This window comes from Panthera leo, chromosome E1, assembly GCF_018350215.1.
Source record: "Panthera leo isolate Ple1 chromosome E1, P.leo_Ple1_pat1.1, whole genome shotgun sequence".
Lineage (NCBI taxonomy): Eukaryota > Metazoa > Chordata > Mammalia > Carnivora > Felidae > Panthera > Panthera leo.
Window position 1 is genome coordinate 22,170,809 of NC_056692.1, and position 25,848 is coordinate 22,196,656.

General features: G+C 44.1%; 1 pseudogene; it reads left to right on the forward strand.

Moving 5' to 3' along the window:
* Positions 1–13,064: 13,064 nt before the first annotated feature.
* On the forward strand, positions 13,065–13,173 carry LOC122207443 (annotated as a pseudogene).
* Positions 13,174–25,848: the final 12,675 nt, after the last annotated feature.

Here is a 25,848-nt window from a genome sequence, read left to right on the forward strand (position 1 = left end):
TTTGTTGCAAATTCCGCCATCTACTTCCTGAGGGAGGCCGCTGCTCCCCTTCCTAAGAGGGAAAATGAGTAAGTGCCAAGAGAGACAGGGTGCGTCCCGCCCCATTGCCCAGACCCTCCTCCTGATGATGTGTGCCAGCTCTCTGGAACCCGCACTTGGCTTTACGTGGCATCACTGTCTACTCTATTCCATGTGGCCTCACGCAGGCCGAGGAGACCCCACCACCTCTGCAGCGTCACCCCCTCCCCTCCCACTGTCACACCTCCACCAGGGAGACCACATCACAACACAGCTTGGATTACCCCTCCTACCGATCCTTCAATGGCTCCCCACTGCCTACGGGATCAGGCACAATCCCTCACGGAATAATCAAGGCCCTCCATGATTTAGCACCACCTTCCCTTTCCCAGCTTCGACTCCCTTTCCCGTCCCTTTCTCGTCCTCTGTTCTCTAAATACTGTGCTTTCCCACCTCTGCACCTTTGCTCACCCTAGTGTCCCCTCCCAGAGTGCCCTCCCATCCCAGTGATAACTACTCATCCTCTGGTGACCCAGCCAAAGGCCATCCTCTCTCTCTGTCCATTAGACCTTTCCTGATTCTCCAAACAGTTGGAACATTTGCCCACTGTGCCTTGTCTGTATTTGTTGTGGACATCATGGAGAAGCATGACAGGGACTATCTCTGACTGATCTTTGCAGCCTTTGTGCACCAACCGGTGGCTTGCACACTCTGGGTGCTCCATATACTTGGTGGTGGGATGCCAGGGATCCAGCCCAGGGTGGAAATCTCCACCAGCGCTGGAGCGCACGTTCTGTTCCAGCCACCGCTCCAGCTCCTACGTGCATGGACTGATTTCACCCCACAACAGTCCTGTGAGGCAGGTACTGTTACTAGCCCTGTCTTACAGGTGAGGCCGCTGAGGCTCAGGGAACTGAGCCCGAGGCCGCAGAGCTGGTGGCAAAGCTGAGATTAGAGCCCAGATGGTCCGGCAGGCAGCCTAGCCCACATTCTTAGCAGCTGTCCCTACCTCAGGCCCTCCCCCAAGCCCCTGGCCCGATGGAGCCCAGCTCCTGTGCCCTCGCAGCCCTGCCCCTCCTCTGTCAGGAGCATAGGAAACCCGGCCTTGTCTGGGGTTGGGCAAGGCAGGGCTGGTTTCTTGGAGTCCCTCCTGTAATAGGCAGTGGAGGGGAGAGCAGTGTGGATTATTGACCCTGAGCCCAGAAGAGAAGGAGAGCAGAGGGGATGAGGAGATGAGTGTGAGCGGAGGTCAGTGGCGACTGGCTGTAAGAGCTGGAAGGATTAGGGACGGCAGATGGGGCGGGTCCCCTCTAACTCCCCCTCAAACAACCCCAGCCATGACAGCCACATGGCTGGCCACGGTATTAGAAGAAACCTCCCCAAAGCCCCCAAAAGGAATGTGCCAGCAAGAGCAGCTGCATTCTCCTATTAAATTCCTCACGGGGTTGTGGGACCCCAAGTCAACAAGAGGGGGTTCTAAGAAAGTGCGATTAAGGGCCCCCACGACTGTCTTTATCTGACACCCAACATCTGGATGAAACGTGAAAAATCATCATTGTCAAGGTTTCTGTCTTTCTTTCTTTTCTTTTTTCTTTTCTTTTTTTTTTTTCCCTGTACAAAGCTCTAGGTATTTAGAAACATCTGGGTGATGGGCTGGCTGGTTCTGCTTTTTGTCCAGATGTTCAGCGTTCCCTAGGTTCAGCCTGACGGTGGTTGCTGTAGAGACAGATTCAAATTGAGGAGGCCAGGGGATCGTGAGGGAGGAGAGGTGGCAGTTCTGCCCTGTGGAACCTTCTGCCCCTTGGCTCACTCTGTCCTCACCAGAAAATTTGTTCTCCCCAACCCCCGCCAGGTTGCATGGAGCTAAGAGACACTGCCTTTTATACAACATCTTCCACTGGGAATCGGCCCGGCCCAGCACAAAATTAGCTGGCGTCTTACGGCTCCTGGATTATGCAGGCAGAGATTTTGATTGAATCTGGCAACCAGATTTATGAATCAGTCGATATTTATTGCGGGGAACAATCCATCTTCATGTCTGGTCTGTGCACACAGAGCCCCACTCAGGGCACACCCGAGGCCTTGGTGCTAAATGTTGGAACGGTCTCCGTGAACACATCTGAGGGAGGGGGCAACGGAGAGGGGTCTGACACCGATCAAACAGGAGTCAGCGTATAATGAGGGGAAGTGTAACTGGGGGGGCGGGGGGAGGGGGAGGTGGGGAGGGCGAGAGAGAGCTACCATAGCCATCCCATGTTTGTTCCTGTCTGCTCTTCTGAACCCTCTCCCAATCCCCCACACCATCTAACAAAAGTCAACTAATATTACATTATTTGAAGTCAAACGTGATATAAAATTTTGATATAATGCATTCCAAAGTAAAACGAAATTGTGTGTGTGTGTGTGTGTGTACTTGCGTGTTCTAATGATCTACTCTTGGGTTCCCTCCCCTACCCACTGGCCCAGGTATTAAAGGAAATAACTGAGCCTGACCACCCAAGCTCAGTCTTCTGATGGACCAATCACAGAGCTGGGGGTGTGACTCGGCTGATGAATGGCCAGGGAAAAGGCTACTCAGGATTCGCTCATTTGCATGCCTGTGCTGATTGGCTGAACCACTGCCCCCAGTGGTGGAAAGCAAGTTCCCAGTCCAGGCAGAGGGAATCCAGGAGTCAATCCCCCCGCCCCGCCACTCCCCCCAGGCATTCAGCTCACTCTGAGACCCAGGAAAGATGGTCCCTTACCCATCTGAGCTTCTTAGCCTGATTGTGGTAAGGGCAGAATTTAAGATGGGTGGGAAGGAAGAAAATAAGATGGTGTCCCCAAATCACCTTCCGCTGTCCCCTTTCCAGCTCTGACTCAGCCTCCTGTCCCACACACTCATTCCTCTGTCCTTGTCTGCCAAGGTGACCACCTTTTTGGAACTGTACCTGGCAGCCCACCCTCCCCCAAACCCTTCCCCAAGTAACCCTAGTTACAAGGTAACTACGGGGCGTTGAGAAAGAACAAGGGAACTATTTGGAGGAGCAAGCTCCCCGCAAATTGTAGAACAGAGTCTCTCTAGCTGGGAAGAGAATGGGCAGCACCCAGAAGGGATAAAAGACGACTGCCCCCACTCAAGGGCCAGGACACCTGGGCTCTTAACTAGTTCTGGACCTCTGGTCAATTACTTCACCCCGGAGGCCCTTATAAGATGGGGAATCACCTCTTCTCAGACTTCTCCCAAAGCTGGTAGAACAAGACAACACCCATGAAGGGCTGGAATCTCCGTGGCTCCAAACGGACAGAATCGCATCCGATGGGTAAATTTACAGGCGGTCAGGCTTTCCCTTGGTGTGTAGAAGAACCTTTCTATATTCAAAGTGTCCAGTAATGGAAACGGTTAAGATAGTGATTGAGCACAATTCAAGCATCCAAGCAGTTTGGATGACCGTCTGTTGTAGAGTATAATTTCTGGACACTTTGATGCACTGGATGAGAATTTTGGCATAATCTGCTGGCTGCCTCCAACTCTTTATGATTCTATGACTCATTCATTTAGCAAATGTTTATTGGCTACCCGCTAGACCCAGCTCTGTGGCTCGTGTGCTGTGTGACTACCAGTTTCCTCTCTAGAGTCCGTTTCCCATACATAAAGTGAGGGTGTTGGGCCAGTGGAACTCTAAGGTCTAGAGCCAGCTCTGATAGGCTGCCTTGTTCTAAATGGAATCACAAGGAAGTGCAATAGCCCACCTGCGCCCCCCTCCCCATCCCCTAAGACTCCTCTTTCTCCCACTTTTTCCTGCATTACCCATAACTTAGCAAAGTCGGGACAAAATGAACTTCTCCTGGCCCGGGATGCTGTGTGAAACAGATGGCCCTGTTGCCATGGAGACCAGGGGGCTACTTGTCTTGCGGGGCTGGGACTGGGTGGGGGGCTAAGTCAGGCACGGGTGATTTACTCCTGCAATAGCCCAGCCTGGAATCTACATGAATGTTAAAAAGGAGTGGCTCTAGGCAATCACTCAGCCAGACAGATCAGAAACCACTCAAGATGAAAGACCCAGAGCATCTCTTCCCAGGGTGCCAGCTACTTCCTGGCTCCCCACCCCCACTGTATAATCTTAGGCCATTCAGCCCCTCTCTGGCACAGGAGATTTGACCCCGAATCTAGAGGAACACACAGTCTGTTATGAAGAGGGGAGATACAGGCAGTTCTGGAAGGGACATTCTGCGGACTCAGGAAGACTGACTTCCTGGGCTTGTTGGAAAAAGGAGTTCTCTGGCAATCAGCACTGTGCAACCACGGATGGGCTGCCCCAGGAGGCAGTGAGCTCCCCACCCCTGGGAGCATTCAGACTGGGCTGGGAAGATCCTCGGTCCGAGATTATCAGAACAACTTCCCCCATCAAGTAAGGAGATTCTAAAGGCAGCTCTTCCAATTCTGAGATCTTGTGATAGCAGAGGCAGTGAGATGTGATGGTTCTGAACATGCACTTTGGAGTCAGACAGACCTGGGCTCAGGTCCCAGCTCTGCATCCAACTTGCTGTGTGACCTTGAGCAAGTTAATTTTCTCTGAACATCTATTTCCTCACCTGTGAAAAGTGAGTCATAATACCAGCCTTACAGGATTTTTTGGGAAAGGATTAAAGCGAAACACAGCATCTGAAGTGCTTAGTATAATATCTTGCACATGTTAAGTACCCAGTAAGTGGCAGGTATCATTATTAGTTTATAATGAGTAAACCTACACAGGAATGGAAAGTTCCCCAGCTGTTTGGATTGGACGCCTGGCTCCTCATCTGCCATTCACTGTGTGAGCGTAGGCAGATTCCTTTTTTTTTTTTTTTTTTTTTGTATAGTTGACACACAATGTTACATTAGTTTCAAATGTATGACATAGTGATTCAACATCTCTGTAGGACATTGTGATTCAAGGTCACTATACATTAAGTGGTGCTCACTACACATGTAGCTACATGGAGAGAATTTCCTTACAAAAAAAAAAATCTCTGGGGGCGCCTGGGGTGGCTCAGTAAGTTGAGTGCCTGACTTCGGCTCAGGTCACCATCTCGAGGTTCATGAGTTGTGAGCTCCCCACATCGGGCTCACTGCTGTCAGCACAGAGCCTGCCTTGCAAGGATCCTCTGTCTCCCCCTCTATCTACCCCTCCCCCACTTGTGCCCTCTCAAAAATACACATTAAAAAATAAATAAATAAATAAATAATCTCTGCGCCTCAGTTTCTTCGTCTTGTAAAATGAGGCTAATAATAGCTCTTACCTCATGGGCATATTGTGAGGGTTGAATTCTATAATCCATGTAAAGTGTTTGGAACAGAACGTAGCACAAAGCAAGGGTCCAGTAGCCGTGTGCTAACGTCACTGTCACTGTCATGACCATCACCAGCCTCAGCCTCAGCTCTAGCTTACCTCCCCAGTGACTGGTTCTTGTTAGGACTTATCCAAGATCAAAGTGGGATTTTTTTGTTGTTGTTGGAGATTTTATTTTTTTGTTGTTGGGAGGGAGAAAACATTTAAATTCTACTGTTAGCAAGTTTCAATTACACAACACAGTATTATCAACTGTAGTCACCATGTTATACATTAGATCCTCAGACCTTATGGATCTTATAACTTCTACCAGCCTCTTTCTATTTCTGCAACCCCCCCCCCCCCGTCAGTCTCTGCCAACCACCTTTTTACTCTTTATTTCTAGGAGTCTGACTTTTTATTTTAGATTCCACACATGAATGAGAGCATACAGTATTTGGACTTACTTCACTTAGCATAGTGTCTAGATGAGGTGATGGATGTGTTACTTAACTTGATGGGGGAAATCCCTTCACAATGAATATGTATATCAAGTCATCACACGTACACTTTAAATATCTTATAATTTTGTCATTTACACATCAATAAAGCTGGGGTGGTGGGGAAAGACAAGACAAAACAAATGCTGGCAAGGATGTGTAGAAAAGGGAACCTTTGTACACTGCTGGTGGGAATGTGAATCGGTGCGGCCATTATGGAAAACAGTAGGGAGGTTTCTCACAAAATTAAGAGTAAGACCACCCTACGATCCAGCAATCCCACTTCTGGGTATATAGCCAAAGAAAATGAAGTCAGAATCTTGAAGAGATATTTGTACTCCCATGGTCACTGAAGCATTATTCACAGTAAGCCAAGACATGGAAACGACATAAGTGTCCACCAATGGGTGAATGGATAAAGGAGATGTAGTATATGTACACAATGGAATAGTACTCAGCCATAAAAAAGAAGGAAATCTTGTGGAAACACGGATGGCATTTGAGGACATTATCCTAAGTTAAATGAGTCAGAGAAAGACAGACTATGATATCACTTACGTGTGGAATTTTTAAAAGCCCAAATTTGTAGAAACAGATTGTGGAATGATGATTGCCAGGGGCTGGGAGGTGGGGAAATGGGGACATGCCAGTCAAGGGCACAAACTTCCCATTACAAGGAGACTAAGTTCTGGGGTCATAATGTACAACATGGTGACTATAATTAATGATACTGTACTATATACTTGAAAGTTGCAAAAAGGGTAGATCTTTTTTTTTAATTTTTATTTATTTAGTTTTAAGAGAGAGAGCAGGAGCATAAGTGGGAGAGGGGCAGAGAGAGAGAGAGAGAGAGAGAGAGAGAATCTAAGCAGACTCTGTGCTGTCAGCACAGAGCCCGACTCAGGGCTCGATCCCACAAACCATGAGATTATGAACTGAGCCAAAACCAAGAGTCGGACACTTAACTAACTGAGCCACTCAGGTGCCCCAAGAGTGGATCTTAAATGCTCTCACCATGAAAAGGAAATGGTAACTATGTGAGATTATCCAGGTGTTTACTAACTCTACTGTGGTGACCTCTTCGGAATATATACATGTATCAAATCTTCACATTATACACCTTAAACATGCACAATATTCTATGTTGGTTAAATCTCAGTAAAGCTGGGGGGCGGGGGGGACAAAGATCAAAGGAGTGAATGAGCCAGACATGAGGTGAACGGGAAACCCGCATCAACAAGAAGCATTTGTAAGGACCTGCGGTGTTTGCTGCCCTAGGCTAGCTGGAAGGATGCAGAGGACCTGCCCTTGCAGAGCTTACACTGAGTTTAGACAACCAGCACCTTCAGGAAGAAACGATCAAAGGTCATGATATCCCAGATGGTAAAACCAGTCATGCTTCCTGGAAGAAGTGAGAGTTGCATGAGGCTAGAAGGAGGGGCAGGAATCTGGCAAGTATCCAGACATGGGGGTGGGGGCTGGGATGGAAGCATTCTGGAAAGGGGGCCAGTGAAGGCAAAGACCCAGGGTGGCAGCACATGGCCTTTCTGGAAGACAGTGAAGGATAAACAAGGATAGGCCCCAGAGTTTCTCTACATTCTCTACAGGGCCTTTTTATTTAATTTAGTTTGTGTGTGTGTGAGGTCTCAACCTAGAAGTGGCAATGGAATGGGCTAGAAATGTCCAGGAGCAATTCACCTGAGCCCTGGTGAGCTTCCCACAGACATCTCCCCTTTCCAAACCAATGTTATGACTGGATTGGCCCTTGTGGTTCTTGTTACGATTTCAACAACCACCCTTCAGCAACAATTGTCAGGAACCTTTTAAAAAATAAAGGTTTTATTACTTACAAGACCTGGAAATTACACAGCACACCTGGGGCCACACAGCGAGGTCACCGGTGGAGACAGAGCCCATCTGGATGGGGCTTCTGTTTTTATTGGGGTCAAGGTTGGAGGCCACGGGTGTCTCAGGCTCACTCTTTATTGGTAAATTTAGAATATAAAGGTGGGGGCACCTGGGTGGCACAGTCGGTTAAGCGTCTAACTTCAGCTCAGGTCATGATCTCGCCGTTAGTAAGTTGGAGCCCCATATCAGGCTTGCTGCTGTCTACCTGTCAGCACAGAGGCTGCTTTGGATCTTCTGTCCCCCTCTCTGCCCCCATCCACGCTTGCACTCTCTCAAAAGTAAATTAACATTAAAAAAAATAATAATAAATAAACATGGGGCACCTGGGTGGCTCAGTCAGTTAGATGTCCGACTTTGACTCAGGTCATGATCTAATGGTTTGTGAGTTCAAGCCCTGCGTCAGGCTCTGTGCTGACAGCCCAGAGCCTGGAGTCTGCTTCAGATTCTGTCTCCCTCTCTCTCGCCCTGCCCCTCCCCACTTGCACTCTCTCACTCTCTCAAAATTAAATAAAACATTAAAAAAATTTTAAAACTAAATCAATAAAATATACAGATGGGAATGTAAAGCACAGGGAAGGGGGGTGCCTGGGTGGTTCAATTAAGTGTCCAACTTTGGCTCAGGTCATGATCTCTGGTTTGTGCATTCAAGCCCCTCGTCGGGCTCTGTGCTGACAGCTCAGAGCCTGGAGCCTGCTTCGGATTCTGTGTCTCCCTCTCTCTCTCTCTGCCCCTCCCCCACTCATGCTCTGTCTTTCTCTCAAAAATAAGTAAACATTAAAAATTAAGAAAAAAAAAAGCACAAGAAAGAGAAAAGACAAGTGGCCCAAATGGTGAGTTATCAAAATGAGCTAGGATCTCTAAAACAAAGGAGCCTCAGCTAGAGGAAGTGGCCTGGGTCTTTACCCAGTCTGTGGCCAGCTAAGTGCTTATTCCAGATAGGTCACAGTCTTTGGAGTAGATCTCTTGGCAAAGCGTAAGCCAGCCCTTGCGTCACAAAAAAAGAAAAACTGTCAGGGCTTACGCTCTAGGCATCTTTGCCTGAAGATGAGGGAGAAGAGAATTAGGAAACAAGATTCCAGCTTCCCCGGGGAAGGCAGAGACCCAGGTCCGTTTCCTCCTAGTACTTGAGTGACCTTGAGCAAGTTACGGTTCTAAAGCCTCAGTTTTCCTATCCTTACCAGGACACTAATACGCGCCCCTAAAAAGTAACGCTAAGCTAACATTTATGCAGCACCTGGAAAGCAGTGGTACTCAATCAATAGTAGCTATGGTTTGTCCTGGGAGTGGTAAAGAACAAGGGAAGCTTTTTCCTGATATCTATCTATCATCTATCTATCTATCTATCTATTTATCTATCTATCATCTATCTATCATCTATCTATCTATCATCTATCTATCTATCTATCTATCATCTATCTATCATGTATCTATCATCTTTCCTGATAGATAGATATATTCTTTTAAATTCCAGTACAGTCAACACACAGTGTTATATCAGTTTCAGGTGTACAATAGAGTGATTCAACAATTTCATACATTGCTCAGCGCTCATCACAATAAGTGTGCTCTTAATCCCGTCCACCCATTTTACCCATTGCCCCCCCCCCGCCCCCACTCTGGTAACCATCAATTTTTTCTCTGTAGTTGAGAGGCTGTTTCTTGGTTTGTCTCCTTTTTTCTTTGTTCATTTGTTTTGTTTCTTAAATTCCACATATGAGTGAAATCATCTGGTACTTGTCTTTCTGTGACTGACTTGTTTTAGTGTTATACCTTCTAGATCTGTCTATGTTGTTGCAAATGGCAAGATTTCATTCTTTTTTTACAGCTGAGAAATATTCCATTGTGTGTGTGTGTGTGTGTGTCCATTCATCTACCAGTGGGCATTTGGGCTGCTTCCATAATTTGACTATTGTAAATAATGCTTCAATAAACAAGGGTGCATATATCCTTTCAAACTGGTGTTTTCATATCCTTCAGTTAAATACCCAGTAGTGGAATTACTGGGTCATATGGTAATTCTATTTTTAATTTTTTGAGGAACCTCCATACTGTTTTCCACAGCGGCTGCACCAGTTTGCATTCCCACCAGCCGTGCACGAGGGTTCCTTTTTCTCCACATCCTCACCAACACTTGTTGTTTCTTGTGTTTTTTAGTTTAGCCATTCTGACAGGTGTGAGGTGGTATCCCACTGTGGTTTTGATTTGTATTTCCCTGATGACAAGTGATGTTGAGCATCTTTTCCTGTGTCTATTGGCCACCTCTAATGTCTTCTTTGGAGAAACGTCTGTCCATGTCTTCTGTCCATTTTTATTGACTTATTTGGTTTTTTTTTTTCAGTGTTGAGAGTTAGAAGTTCTGTAAATATTCTGAATACTAACACTTTATCAGATATGTCATTTGCAAATATCTTCCCCCATTCAGTAGGTTGTCTTTTTGTTTTGTTGATGGTTTCCTTTGCTATGCAGAAGCTTTTTATTTTGATGTAGTCCCATTTTTCCTGCTATGTTTTAATGAAATTAATCATTGCATGGTAGGAAAGATGGATTGGAGTGGGGCAAGGGGAAAGGCCAAGAGATAGATTTAGAGATGTGTCATTCAGGAGTAATGTAAATTCTGCTTCAAAATTTAGTGGAGACAACAGAGACTGAAAGGAAGAAAACGAAAAGGACCCAGCAGAGCAGATGTTGGTAAATAATGGAGAAGAGCAAGGACTCACTGGTGACTTCACACTTTTAGGAAAGGGAGGAGAACCGAGAGAACAGGAGAAGAAGGGATTGATGGAGAAAAGGGTGAGTGGTTCCACATGGAAACCCTGATCTTCACAAAATGGTTCTATATTCAGTCAACAAACATATGTTGAGCCTAAATGGTGTCAGGCACTAAGAATATAAATATGAAGAGACATGGTTCCTGCCCCCCAGGGACTTTATGGTATCAGTAGGGGAAGCAAAGGCATCAACCAATGCATGCAGTGAAGTATAACAGATGCTTTTATCCACAATGTCAGTCCAATTAGACCGCAGAACAAGGAGGTGATTGATTTCACTAGATTTCAAGGAGGAAGTTACTCAAGAACTGTGTAAATGTTCTCCAGGAAGACTTTGAGGGAAAACATACTCCATATGGAGGGACAGCATGAGAAAAATACCAGTGAGTGAAACATGACATATTCTAGACTTATAAGTTGGTCTGATACTTGGGACTATCAGATCCAGAGCTGAGGCTAGAGATGCCTAAAGATACCATGGCATGGACAGTAGTGTGGGCCATAATACAGAAAGAGGGAAGGATCAAGACGAATGTTGTGTTGGGGGTGTTAGTTCAGGACCCATGGGTTTGATGTCAGAGGAGAGTTCAAATGGGAAGAATCAAGGACAATTCTTCCTTTAAGGTAGGAGGGAAGGAAGAAAGAGAAGGTAGAGGCATGTTGAAATAGGGAGGGGGAACTGACTGGCCTAGGAGGTCCACCCTTGACCTTCCAGAAAAGTCAGAGGCAAGAGCATTAGTTCAAACACGTTCCTTGAAAAATGAAAGTTACTAAAAATGACAGGAGATAAAATAGAAAAATCCAAATAGCCTTATATCTATTAAATAAAGCTAATTTGTTATCAAAAACTTGCCCACAAGGAAAACTTCATAATGATTGTTTCACTATGAATTTGATCAAACATTTAAGAAAGAAATAGTATCAACCCTCTATAAACTCAGAAAATAGAGGAAGATGAACATTCCCAACTTGTTTTACAATGCCAGATTAACCCTGATACTAAATCCTGACAAAAACATTACAAAAAAGAAGAAAAGACAACAAATATCCCTCATGAACATAGATCCTTAACAAATTGTTAGCAAATAAAACCAGCAAGACACAAAAATATACCTCATGACCAAAGAGGTTAATCCTAGGAATGCAAGATTATTTGAACACTCCAACTCATTAATGTAATTCACTACATTAACAGAATAAAGAAGAAAAAACATGACTGTTTTTATCAATTCCAACACCCGTTCATCATTTTTTTTAATCTGAGCAAATTAGGAAAAGAAGGAATTTCTTTAACCTGATAAAGTACATCTATGAAAAACCTACAGCTAACGTCATATTTAGTATGATTTTTAATACACATTCTCCCTAAGATTTGGAACAAAACAAGGATGTCCAGTCTTACTACATTTATTTAATATTTTGTTGGAGGTTTTGGCCAGGAGCCAAATTGCTTAATTAGGCAAAATAAAGGAATAAAAGGCACAGAGATCAGAAAGAAAGAACTAAAACTTTATGCACAGATGACATGACTTTTTATGTAAAAAAATCCTAAGTAACCTACAAAATAGCAACTAGAACAAGTAAATGAACATCGCAAAGTCACAAGATAAAAGAATAACACTCACAGATCAACCACATTCCCATATACTAGCAGCAAACCATTGGAAAAAGAAATTTAAAAAAACCTCATTTACAATAAGGCCAAAAAACATAAAAAATACTTAGGAATGGATTTAACAAAAGATGTACAAGAACTATACCCTGGAGATGGCTTAAAAGACGCTGAGATAAGTTAAGGAAGACATTTTTGTTTTTGTAGGCAAAGACTCAATATTGTTCAAATGTCAATTCTTTCCAATTTGATCTACAGATACAACACAATCCCAATCCCAGTTTCCAGCAGGCTTTGTTTTTGTTTGTTTGTTTTTGTTTATTTGTTTGTTTCTAAGTAAGCTTCACACTCAGCCCAGGGCCCAATGTAGGGCTTGAATTCACAACCCCTGAGATCAAGAGTCAATGTTCAAGTGACTGAGCCACCCAGACACCCCCAGCAGACTTTATTTGTAGAAAATGATGGGCTTATTCTAAAATTTATGTGGAAATGCAAAGGATCTAGAATATCCAAAGCAATCTTGACAAAGGAAAACAAAGTTAGAGAACTTAACATTACCTAATTTCAAGGCTTGCAACAAAGCTGGTATGCTATCTTCCAAACAGTATGGAAGTATAAAGAGACACATATAGTTCAATGGAACAGAATAGAGAGCCCAGAAACAATGAGGAACCAAGCAATCTTATGAATAAAGCAATCTTTTAACAGGTATGGCTGGCAAAACTGGCTCTCAATATGGAGAAACGTGAACACTGATTCTTATCTAGCAAATACACAAAATTTAATTTGAGATGAATTATAGATCTAAATCTAAAAGCTAAAATTATCAAGTTTCTAGAATAAAACTTAAGAGAATATCTTCATGATCTGCAGATGGGCAAGGTTTCTTAGGTAGGAGGCAAACAATAGAAGAAAAAATAATTGTCATCCAGATTTTATAAAAATTAAAAACTTCTGCCCATCAAAACTACAGTTAAGAAAATAATGGTGTGCAATGGCTGCAAACAGTGGCTTCCTCGGTAATATATGCAGTCTGTTGCTTGTGTGGGTTGTCCTAAGGGACCTTAGAGACCACACTTGCCAGTGAACATGCATGTCTGAACTCATGCTGTCCCCAGTCTAGGCTCCAGACAGTATTCAGAGTGTCTTTGGAAAGTCCCAGGGCACAGTGGTCATGGTCCACATTGGCCAAGTTGTCATGTCCTTCCACGCCAAGTTGCAGAACAAGAAGCATGTGATTGAAGCCCTCCATAGTGCCAAGTTCAAGTTCCCTGGTGGCCAGGTGGTCCACATCTCCAAGAAGTGGGGCTTTACCAAGTTTAGTACAGATGAATTTGAAGACACGATGGCTGAAAAACAGTTTATCCTGGATGGCTGTGGGGGCAGATACATCCCTAACTGAGGCTCCCCAGGGCAAATGGTGAGCTCTGCACTCCTGAGAGCTTCTGCACTGCCCCTCCTTAGGCCCACCAATAAATCCTAATTGCTACCCAAGAAAGAAAATGATGACAAGTCACAGACTACGAGGAAATATTTGTAAAACATTTCCATTAAAGGAATTGTATCAAATATATACAAGGAACTAAAACACAAGAATAAAAGCACAAACAACCCGATAAAGAGAAGGGCAAGAGAATTGAGCAGACATTTCAAAATAAGGTGGATGAACTAAATGTATGCCTACCCTATGACCCAGTAACTCCACTTCTAGGTATTCACCTAAAAGAGAAGAAAACATACATCCACAAAAATACTTGTACAAGAACATCCCTAGCAGTTTCATTCACGGTAGCCCCTAACTAGAAACAACTCCATGTAATGGGAAAAATGGATAAACAAATTCTAACCGTTAATGGGTGATACAAAAGGAACACAGCACTAACACATGCAACAAAATGGATGGATCCCCAAAACATGATGATACTAGTCGGTTCCATTCACATGAAATTCTAAAAAGGTCTGTCTAAAAATGAAAACTGATTGCTTCTACAAGATGAGAACAGTGATTGACTGGAAATGGGCATGAACAGACTTCCTACATGATAGAAATGTTCCATATCTTGATAGGGATTTGGGTTACACATGTGTAAGCATTTGTCAAATCTCCTGGAAGAATATACTTATACTCTGTGCATTTTACCATTTCACTGATATAAATTTAACACCCCAACACACACACACACACGCAAACCACAAGCAAATATTGAATTCTGCTTAATGATATGCATGCTGAAGTATTTGAAGTGAGGTATGCTGATGATCTACATCTTATTTAAAAATATACCAAAAATAAGATGTATTGAAGGATAGATATATGGATAGATGTTTGAAGAAGGGAGATAGAGCAAAATGTTCACATTTGAAGAGTCTACCTGCTGAGTAGCCAATTGTGAGTACTCACAATTCTTTTCATGTTTAAAATTTCGCAATAAACCTTTGGGGAAAGGGGAGTCAAAAGATGAGATGCAAAGCTGGTCAAGAATGGAAAAATCTCACAATAGCCTTGAGGTGAACCAGGAAGGAGTGGTCAGAATTTCCTGGGTGAAAGAAGGGTTCAGCTAGGTTTCTATAGCCCTTGTGTGTCAGAAAGTCAGTCAGCCTGTGTCCCGGCCGTTCTTTTTCAACAGTCACACCCAGTCTGCCTGATCACACCTATCCAATAGGACATCTGAGAGACAGCATGGTGACATTACATTTTCCATCTCCCCATGAGAGAGTGTCCTCCCCACAGGAGACCGGAGATTATCCCAGGACAGGGACTAGGTATCCCCCAACAGACTAAATGCTTACTTTATTTTTTTAAGTTTATTTTGAGAGAGAGACAGAGAGAGTGGCAGAGAAAGAGGGAGAGAGAAAATCCCAAGCAGACTCTGCATCGTTAGTACAGAGCCTGACGCAGGGCTTGATCTCACAACCACCAAATCATGACCTGAGCCGAAACCAAGAGTCAGACGCTTAACCAACTGAGCCACACAGGTGCCCCTAAGCACTTACTTTAATTTTTTAAATGTTTATTTATTTTTGACAGAGAGAGAGAGAGAGACAGAGCATGAGTGGGGGAGGGGCAGAGAGAGAGAGGGAGAGAGAGAATCCTAAGCAGGCTCCAGGCTCTGAGCTGTCAGCACAGAGCCCGCCATGGGGCTCGAACTCACGGACCACGAGATCATGACCTGAGCTGAAGTCAGACGCTCAACCGACTGAGCCACCCAGGCGCCCCCCACTAAGTACTTACTTTAAATAAGACCTGGGTCTTCCCCATCACACCGTGAGCTTCCTCAGGCTAGAAGTTAGCTCTTCCATCAGTTTGGGAACTCTGATAGGATGGAGACTAACTCCACCATCAGAAGGCTGCCCTGGATGTATCTGCCATTTGACAGGGGCCTTTCAGAGAGCTGTCAATTGTTTCCTGTGTTTCTCCCATGATTCCCACTTGAGCTGTGCAGGTTGAGTGCACTCAGCAGAGAGTGAGAGAGGAGTTACTGACAGTTTCCAAGCAGGAATGCTCCAACTTCAATCATCCCAGAAGCTGACACTCTTTTACATTTAGCTAGGGAAAAGCAACATGAATTCACTGTAGTGATTGAGACTTTACACGCCCTAAAGTGAAGAAATTCTAACTTGAGGTTCCCTCAGCAACTGTAGCTGGGCAACGTCACCCCCAGGCATTGGCAGCAGGTCACAATGCTCAACAGCTCATTGGGCAGGTGGAAGCACATCCGCCTTCACACACCTGGGCTCACAGGAACTAAGGGTGGGGTGTACCCAGATATCCAGAGAAAGGGGGAGGGTACTGAGGCTCCAGGAAGAACAGACAGGAAAAGAGAGAGGGGGAAGAGCAGAAGTGTTTTCTCTGCTTCTCTTCTTTAGAGAACCCTATGAGACAACTAGTATATCTCCCCCTTATCTCATTCTCTCCCTCTCTCTCTCTCTCCCTCCCTCTCTCTCTCCCGCCCTCATGAGTACACAGATGCACAGCTTAAAGTATGATTCATGTTCTCAAGGGTAGGTTCCCTAGCAACTCATGACACTTTTTCAAGGGGTTGCATGATAGGACGCTAGACACCTGGCTGAGAAATGGAACAAACTTGGTTATTCTATGGGATACAAGATCTACTCATCTCCCATCCTTCATGCCAGTTTCCCTAGAGCTTCCCCCAACCTCTGACCCCTATAAGTTTGATTACTTTCCAGATTTTCTTTGGGACTCGGCTTCTAACATGATAATACAGTTTGTTTTTATTATTCTGGGTGACATGGAGAGAGAGACATTGAGCCAGGCCATGAGAACTAATCTCCCATTTTCTATGCCAAAGGTTTTCAAAGTGTCACCCTGTGCTTCTTCCAGTGATAGTAAACAAAATAACCTGAAAGGTCTTTCACTACAAAATAACTAGCTCCTGCAAAAACAGACTTAAGTGCATTTCTGGGGTCAACATAAGTAAGAGAAATATGTATAATCCCATCCATCCCCCAAATTTACTGAAACTAGGGCAACAAGTAATAAGCAGCAAGGAAACGCAAAAGACAAATGTTGGAGCAGATAAAGATACTTACATTCACCACTGCTATTTAACATTGTGTTACTAGAACAATTAGAAAAGAAAAAGAAATAAAAGGCTTCTACGTTGGAAAGCATGAGGTAAAACTACCTTTGCTCATAGATGACATGATCCCATATGTACAAAACCCCAAATAATTCACAAGAAACTGCTAGAGCATTCAGTTCAGCAGAGTTGTAGGGTATAAGATCAGTTGTGTTTCTATACACCTGCAATACAGAAAGGGAAGTTAAGGGAACAAAATCATTCATTATAGCATCTAAAAGGTTAAAATATTTAGGAATAAACTTAACCAGGGGCACGAAAGACTCATATACTGAAGACCACAAAACTGCCAAAAGAAATCAAAGAAAACCTAATGAAACGGAAACTTCAGGGAGCAAAATTTACCACCCCAAAATGCATCTCTTTGGCATGTGGATTATTTTAGGCTGATTATTTTTAAGAAATAGAAGACTCAGAAGTTTTTCTTTATTGCCTCCCTACTAACTGCCTATCTAAAAGAATTTAGACAGAGGACCTGTTCCTGGAAGGGAAAGATCACCATAGATGACTACAGTATAATATGAACTAGGTGTCATAGACAGAAAGGAACCCAACAGAGTAATGTTAAAATTCCTCTGTGTCCCATTGTTTCTGCATGGCCCAGCAAATATTTGTTTACCAAACCTTTACTCTTTTTCAACCTCCTGTGAATTGTCTTCCTTCCCTTTGAAGTCCCAGACCCCTACCCCCTTCTCCTTAGCTCTAGATGGTATATAAGCCTCAACTGTCTGACTGCCTAGAGGTCTCATATTTTTATGAGGCTCCCATAGGTGCATGATTAAACTTGATTTCCCCCTGTAATCTATGTCAATATAAGTCTTAGACCAGTCAAAAGAACCTCAAAGGGTAGAGAAAAATTTTTCTCCCCAACAAAGCACAGCTCACATTCATAGGTAGGAAGACTATATTGTTAAGATGCCTATACTACCCAAAGTGATCCACAGATTCAATGCAATCCTTATCAAAATTCCAATAGCCTTTTATTTCTGAAATGGAGAAGCCAAACATCAAATTCATGTGGAGTTATAAGGGGACCCTAAATAGCCCAAACAATCTTGATAAACAATAACAAAGTCAGAGTCACTTTTCCCCAATATCAAAACTTACTACAAAGCCATAGTAATCAAGAGTGTGGTACTGGCATCAAAAGGAATTATCAAACAATTGAAAAGACAACCCACAGAATGAGAGAAATTACTTGCAAATCATTTGACCTCAGACATTGGAATTAACCCACTAGAGTCTCAGCTGCATGAAAGCAGGTATTTTTATGTGTTTTGTTTACTGCTGAATCCCCAGCTTCTATACTAGAAACTGGCACATAGTGGGCACTAAATAAATACCTGATGGATAGTCAGATATAAAAAATAAAATGAATACGTAGAAAATGTTTAGAGAAAACTTGCATATTTGAAGGTCTTTTAGGACACTTACCCAAAGTCACACAGCTAGAAAGTGGCAGGATCCAGGACTCAATCCAAGAGTATCTGACGTCAACACCTGGGTCTTTAACCTTTATATTATTATACTGCTTCCCCAGTAACCCAAGGTAAACCAAGGTTTGGTTTTCAAGAGGAGACAGCAGAGTGGAAGTTTTCAGGCCATGTCCAATCTGAGTTATTTCTCAGGACTCCATCTGGATTCCTTCTCAACACCTACTTGCCTTTCGAAGAAAACATTTCCCAGGAAATGGGCACTCCGTGTCTTTCCCTACATATGAATAGAGTGGGAGGAAGGGAGGGTTGTTGAGGGTTTTTTCTTTATTTCTTTTTTCTCCCTTTTTTTTTTTTTTTTTTTTTTTTGGAAACTGTCCGGGGGACGTGGTGCTGCTACTGGTGGTGGCAACTGCTACAATCAGAGCTGTTTCGAAGCAAAGAACTAATTTACTGCATGAATGACTTTAGCTCAAAAGAAGAAATAAGGACGATCAGGAGTCCTAAGGGAGCAGAATAATAGGGTAATTTACACGGGGAGATGAGGGAGATGGGAGAAACATGCAGGGTAATTCTTCTGTATAATCTTTATTTTATATTTTTGCCCTTTTTCCCTTTGCCTCTCTGGGGACAAAGCCTCAGCTCAGAGATGATTCCTGGCCATCCCCAGGGTTGATGTCTGAAAAAAAATGAAAGGGCAAGGAAGAGGAGGCTTCTCAGGCTGAGGAAGAGAAGGTCGAGAGGTGGTTTCACGGCAGTTTTCTAAAGCTAGTTTCTACTGGGAGGATGGTCTGTGGGAGGCCCCTATTAAACCTTGTGATTGGTGAGGGATTGCAAAGGGTAGCTTCAGATGTCTGAGTGCTGTGTACAAAGGAGCTGTTATCTGTACCACCAGCTTGGGCTGGCCCCAAGCAAAGAGCTCACTATTACCCCTGTTATGGACTGAGTATTTGTGTCCCCCCCCCTAAATTCATATGTTGAGGGGCACCTGGGTGGCTCAGTCAGTTAAGCATCTGACTTCGGCTCAGGTCATGATCTCTCGGTTCTTGAGTTTAAGCCCCGTGTCAGGCTCTGTGCTGACAGCTCAGAGCCTGGAGCCTGCTTCGGATTCTGTGTCTCCCCCTCTCTCTGCCCCTCGTCCACTCTCAAAAATAAGTAAACATTTTTTAAAAATTAAGTAAGTAAATAAATAAATAGATAAATAAATTCCTATGTTGAAATCCTAAACTCCAGCCTAATGGTATTAGGAGGTGGGGTCTTTGGGATGTGATTAAGCCATGAGGGTCGAACCCTCATGAATGAGATTACTGCTCTTATAAAGGAGGTGCAAGAGATCTCCCTCACCCTCTTTCCACCATGTGAGGACACAACACATAGGGGTTTTGTCTACAACCCCAAGGGGGGGTCTCACCAGAACCCAACCAAGCTGGCATTCTGAGCTCAGACATCCAGCCTCCAAAACTGTGAGAAATAAATTTCTGTTGTTTATAAGTCATCCTGATCTTTGGAAATTTACTGTAGCAACCCAAATTGACTAGACCACCCCAGATTCTTAATTTCCCAGCACAGAAAAGATATGGGCTGGCAGGACTCTTTTATAACATTTAGTCCAAGACACGCATAACAAAACCACCAAGTCTTGGGTTCCAGGTCTTACTTCAGTGCATACTAGCTATGTAACCTTGGCCAGACCCTGGAGCCATGGGTTTTCTCCTCTGCAAAGTCAAGATTATCATCTTCACTGTCATTTGTGAGGATCAAATGAGATGGCACCTGACAAAGCACTTTGTAAACTGAAAATTACCATATGAGTGTGAGTTATTATTGTTATTTGTCAATGAAGGAAACTGAGTCCCACAGGGGTCAAGTGACTCATCCAAAGTCACCACACCACACCACAAAGACAGCATAGTGCAGTGGTTAACAGTACAGACTTTGGAGCAGGCTGCCTGGTCTGCCATTTGCCACCTGTGAGACTTTGGGTAAGTTAGTTAATGTCTCTGTGCTTCAATTTCCCCCATCTGTCAACTGGGGATAATAATAGTACATACCTCATAGAGTTGTGTGACTATAACATATCCAAGAATTTAGAACAATGCCTGCAAATGGCATTTAATAAATGCTAGCTATCACTATTATTCAGGAAATATGGACTAAGCCCAGGAGATTTCAAATCAGGTGGGGATCCCCCTTGTGGAACCTTTCAAAGACCAAGAATGAAGAAATGAGAGTCATGTTCAGCAATAGGAATTCAGGTTAGGCTGAGGTAGAGCTCCAAGTCTGGTAGAACTAAAAGGTCCTGCCTAGGAGTCAGGAAACCTGCGTTCTGGACCCAGCTCTGCCACCTAATTCAATCTCTCTGAGGTCCAAGCTCTTTGTCTATAAAATGAAACTGACAATCTTTCCCAACTTGTCCGTACTACAAGGCTTTGATTACACCCAAGTGGAAAGCCTCATAAACTATAAAGTTCTGTGAATGTATTAAGATTATTCCTGGAAGTATAGATCACTGAAATGACTTTTGCAGGAAAGAGCAGAACTGGGAAGGGTATGACATTTCCTGATTCTGAAAAAATGCAAACAAGAGCCAACTTACAGAATTTTGGGTTGCAGTCCTTTCTGACAGTTGAAGGATGTTCAGGGTCCTTTATGGCATAAGCTTGGCCAAGGGCCTCCCCAGAGTAGACATAGGGAAATGGAACAGAGTAAGTCAGCTACCTACTCCACACTAGCCTCTACACCCTCAACACTCATACAGGTGAAACCAAGATAATTATATATCTCTACATCTTTCAAAGTCCCATATCAGACATCTCCCCTCCTTCAGAAAGACTGCCTGAAGTCTTCCAGCAAAAGATGCTCACTACTTCCTCAGGATTCTTTTGCTGCTTGCATAAATAGCTAAATTTCAGTTAAATAGAGTAATGGGACCCAGGGGCATGGAAAGAAGCCACAGACATACCTGAGTCACAAATAAAACAAAAGTGTCATCAACTGTCCATCACATGTTATCAGATCACTGTGGGTAAAGGGCACTGGACCCAGAGGTACTCACTTCTCCAAAGGGACTTGGAATTTGAGCAGGGGGTAATGCATGTATATGCAGAAAGGAGTTAACCTTAGGATCAGAAAGCTTGGAGTGGGGATGAAGAAGTTGAGGTGGGCTGTTCCAGTTGGGGCACAGGTAGAGGCTCACATATGATCCTCTAACATGGAATCACAGACATTCTCCCTTCTCAAAAGAGATCTCAATATACACTAATCACCTCTTATGTGTCCCCTTGGGGGAATGAATCACATCCCAGTTTCTAAAGTATTTTATCCACAGGCAATGCATTAATTAGCCCCCAGATAATGACATGACAATAATTTTATTTTTCACTTCCCTTACTATATTATCATTTATTTGTTACCTTCACAACTCCCCTACCATCCTGGGAACTCTTTGAAGGAAAAGATTGTGTCTAATTCACTTTACACCCCTTGTGTCCAGAGCCTGGCATACCAGATGCTCAACAAAATTTTGTCCAACAACTGTTTGTTAAATTTAGAGATTAGAACGTGTCACTTGTCGTTAGAGACATTTCTGGATAGCTGTCAGCTGCACCTCTTTGCCTCTTCTAGACCTTTGGGAACAAAAAGATCTTTACTCTACAAATCCACCTTTTGCCTTGTGACCCTGACAGATAAGGGGAGGCCATAGAAACCCTTAGTAGATGGAAAGAGAGGAGTCTAAGCTCAAAGACCAGACCCAGAGCTGAGTTCTGAGTGTTGACAGTGGCTGTGACTCACTGAAGAAAAATTGGGTGGCTGGGGGAAGAAAATCCAAGGAATACTTCAAAACATTCTGCTTCCATGTGGCAAGCTGAGCCTGGGCAATTGGAAGAGCCCAGGCTGGCATTGTCTTTGGAGCTAGCAGAGAGAGGTACTCTAGTGATGAGGCTGGAGCCAGGAAAAACAGAAGGACTAGGAGGAAAAATAACCTGCCTCCAGTCCTACGGAAAAGCAGTATCACATTTGATGAGAGTTCACAAAACACAACAGGACTTTCATTATTCATTGTGTTTCAAGACAAAAGATCTTTCTGTTTCTGCTTTACACTGAACAATTTTTAAATTACCTAGAAATGGAAACCAGTTTGAGAGTCCCAGGAATATCCTCTGTTGGCAATTTGCATCCACCCTTAAGGAGGGCCTAGCACTTTAGCCAAGACCCCAACAAATGATCCAAGTATATCATAAAACATTAGCAAATGAAGACAATTTTACTGAAGATTTAATCAAAAGATGGAAGAGATGGTTGCATTGCATACCACAGAGCAAAACTTAATACAAGTGATGATTAGGAAAAAAACACCAAACAACATCCTGCTTCCTATATCCCAGAGTGAGCATTACCAATCTGACCTGAACACTGGGCTCGTGCTTCTTGGGGGCTTCTTTGGTCATGAAAGTCAATACTGGCCACACTTTTATATACACTGACCTAGCCCATCCCAGACTTCATTGTCCATTCACCAGTAAGCAGCCACAAGAACTCCGTAATGGGCCAGTCATTGCCACAAACAGAAGCACAGGAGTTGTTCTCTATTACCTGTACATAAGTGTTCCTACTTAATGTGTAGGAACGAATGGGCTCTATATTTATGGTTGTAGCTGTTGCATTGCTGTAGCCTGTGGTTTTATGGCCCTAATTTCATAATCAACCGTAGTTTTAATTTTTCTCCTTCTACCCTGCAGCCAGAGTCTCCTGGATGTGGGGGAAGGGAGAGAGTTCCTGTCCAATCGCTCTAGGCCACCTGTCACAGCAAAAATCCTCACTAGAGCCAAACCAACCCACCTGCTCCTTCATCAAAGAAGAAGGTCACCTACCCTGTGGGGAGGAGGCCTGAGCAGCCCAGATGCCCTCCGTGTCGGAGGCCTGAGCTTTGAAAAGTAGCAAGTTCATCCTGTAAATGTGCCAGGACAGTGCCAGCTGTTCAGAGCCCTCTGGAGATGCCCCAGCTAGGGCAAAGGGAAGGCAGGGGTCAGGAGAAGGAGGCCTGCCAGTTGGAGGACCTGACCCTAGCCGTAGGCACAGCATCATTAAGCAGAGAGAAGAGAGGAGTGTGGGTAACAAACTCTGTCTCTGTCCGTGGTTCTGACTCATGCTTGTAAACTTGATCCTGAATGTTTTCTCCAAAACCCAGGATTCTGGTGACTCTGGTCCAGATTCCTTTGCTTTTACTTCCCTTCTTGATGACATTACCAATTGTTTTACACTGATGCAAAACAAACAGAATCAGGACTTGCATTCCACAACTGATGCAATTGGTTTCGCGTAATGTTGACAATTCTATCACATTTCCAATATTTACAAGTGTTTTCCTTTGGGTATTTGAGGGGCTCCTCTCCCTTAATGCACTGTTGCTACTCACGTATTCCCCACACACAATGTAGAGGTGAGAAGTGGAGAGAGAATGGCATCAGCAGGACGTATTGGATGAGTAAAGTTGGTCCCAGCAGGACACATCCCACCTGCAGATTTATTATTCTAGGGAGCCACCAAACGACCCTTGTGGAGGAGAGCGGGCTGTTTGAACATTTCCAATCTTGCAAAGCCACTTAGTGTGACAAAAACTCTCCCAAGGGGTATATTTGAGACCCAGAGGGCAAGGACAAAGAGGGAGAAACCCCACGCAGCTTCACTCTCCAGAGAAGGGAGAAGGAGGACTCACTCTGAGAAGAAATCTGGTATCTTACCTGCCACAACCAAGGCAGGGGTGCAGATGGAAAGAGATGAGCAATTTGAAAGGACTCATTAAGAGATTCTTATAGGCCCATTCTGTTCCTACCCTTGGCCTGCCATTCATTTTGGAGTAGAAGAAGTATGGGTTCTGTACTGGAGACTAAGACCTACCTCTTGCTAGCTGGTCAGTTTGGATGAAATGTTTCATCTCTCTGGACTTCTGCTTCTGCATCTACAAAACTAGTATGATAATAACAATCCCTCCTCACAAGATGCTCCTGAGGACTGGATGAAAAAACAAATGTAAAACACTCAAAGCTTGAGGAGGACCCAAGGAATGGCAGGTTCTCTTCTGCTGAGAGATTTTCTAAATTCAGTCCACCAGAGTGAGACCTAGAGTGGGGGAAGGAGTCTTCTGAAGTCATTCGGTAACCAGGTGTGCTCCTATGACTTCCAGACCTTTTTCTCACAACTCAACAAAGAGCACACAGTGCAACAACTTCAACTTGGTAGAAGGAGGCATGATACTTACATGCGTGTTTCCAATTTGAGCTTTTCTGTTCCGGATGAGGAGGACAGGACAAGAGAATCTTTTTCTTGAGGTTTCCTTGTCACAGTTTCTGTCAAACAAAATTAGAAAGAAGGTGTGCCTGTCCTGGACATGTGATTGCATGTGTGCATGCGCACAAGTGGACGCACATGCGTGCACATGCACACACACACCTCAACTTTATCACTGGGCTTCCTGAGGTTGATTTACCTCTCTCCCTCTTCCCTCCAGCATCAAGCTGAATGCTTTTTCCATCATTTCCTCTCTTTGCATTTGAAATTTATATTGTCCCCTTTCAGTCCCCTTAGCTCCTTCAGACCCGCCCCCCGCTAGGCAAAGACACTGTCTTCCCCACCAACCCAAACATGCCCTAAGGGAGGCAGCCATCATACCTGGTTAGTTGGACACCCCTCCTCATTGGGAGCTATGCCTCCCTCACTGGATTCATATTCCCAAGGGACAAGGACTGGTCTTTCCCAGGAGGAGGTAGAGCCCTCTCTCTTTCTCTCACTCCTCAAAACTTACGATGATAGTGTGAGCTCAGAGGAATGGAGTAATTACAAGAAAATTATACTTGGGCCAGGAGTCCTTCTAGGAACCAGACACCTTCTTAGAAGTGTGAAGGAAGTGCAACACCCAGGAGTCTGCAGTCTCTCTTGCTACATTTTTATGGGTTCACATCCTACTCCCATCTTCCCCATCCCAGCCCCAGAAACATCTCCATTATTCAGTGTATACAAAGGCAGGAAAGCATCTTGGGAACTTTGGTGCTAAGCTGCAAATTGGGGTTTGTGGCTTGGAGAGGTGGGTTCTTGTGCCACAGAGAAAGTGTTCATGTGTCCTTGCCCACTGGAGCCCTGAAATGGGGCTCTTTCTTGACACCCCCCCCCTTCCTGTGGGCAGCCATATGTCTATAAAGCTAGAAGCTGTAGCCAAAGTACTATGTGTCTGTGGTGGTAATGACCAAGTCCTGAGAGGCAGAAAGACCCCATTCTAGTTCACTGATGACAAAGGTCAGCCCTGATGGCCTGATGTCACTCCAAGCCATTTATGGTTCTCAACTCTGATTTGGGGGAACTCGAAAACTCTCACCTCTTAAGCACACAAAGACAGCACTCAGAGACTTTAGAAATCATTTGGTCTAATCTTTCATTTTACAGATGGGTAAATATAGTCCCAGAGAGACTTTCATAGTGATAGAACATTCATTCCATCTCTAAAACTCAAAACTCCCACCTCTCAAGCAAGAGAGAGGCATCATGGGAGAGTGGAAATGGCTCTGGTGTCTGAGTTTGAATCTGGACCAGATTCAGACCAGCCTGGAATTTGAATCTTTACACTGTCTTCTGAGATGATCTGTGTTCTTGGGCAAATCGCTTAACCTCTCTGAGTCTGTTTCAGTGTTTAGAATAGGCTGGTGACGGGTATTGTGGGGAT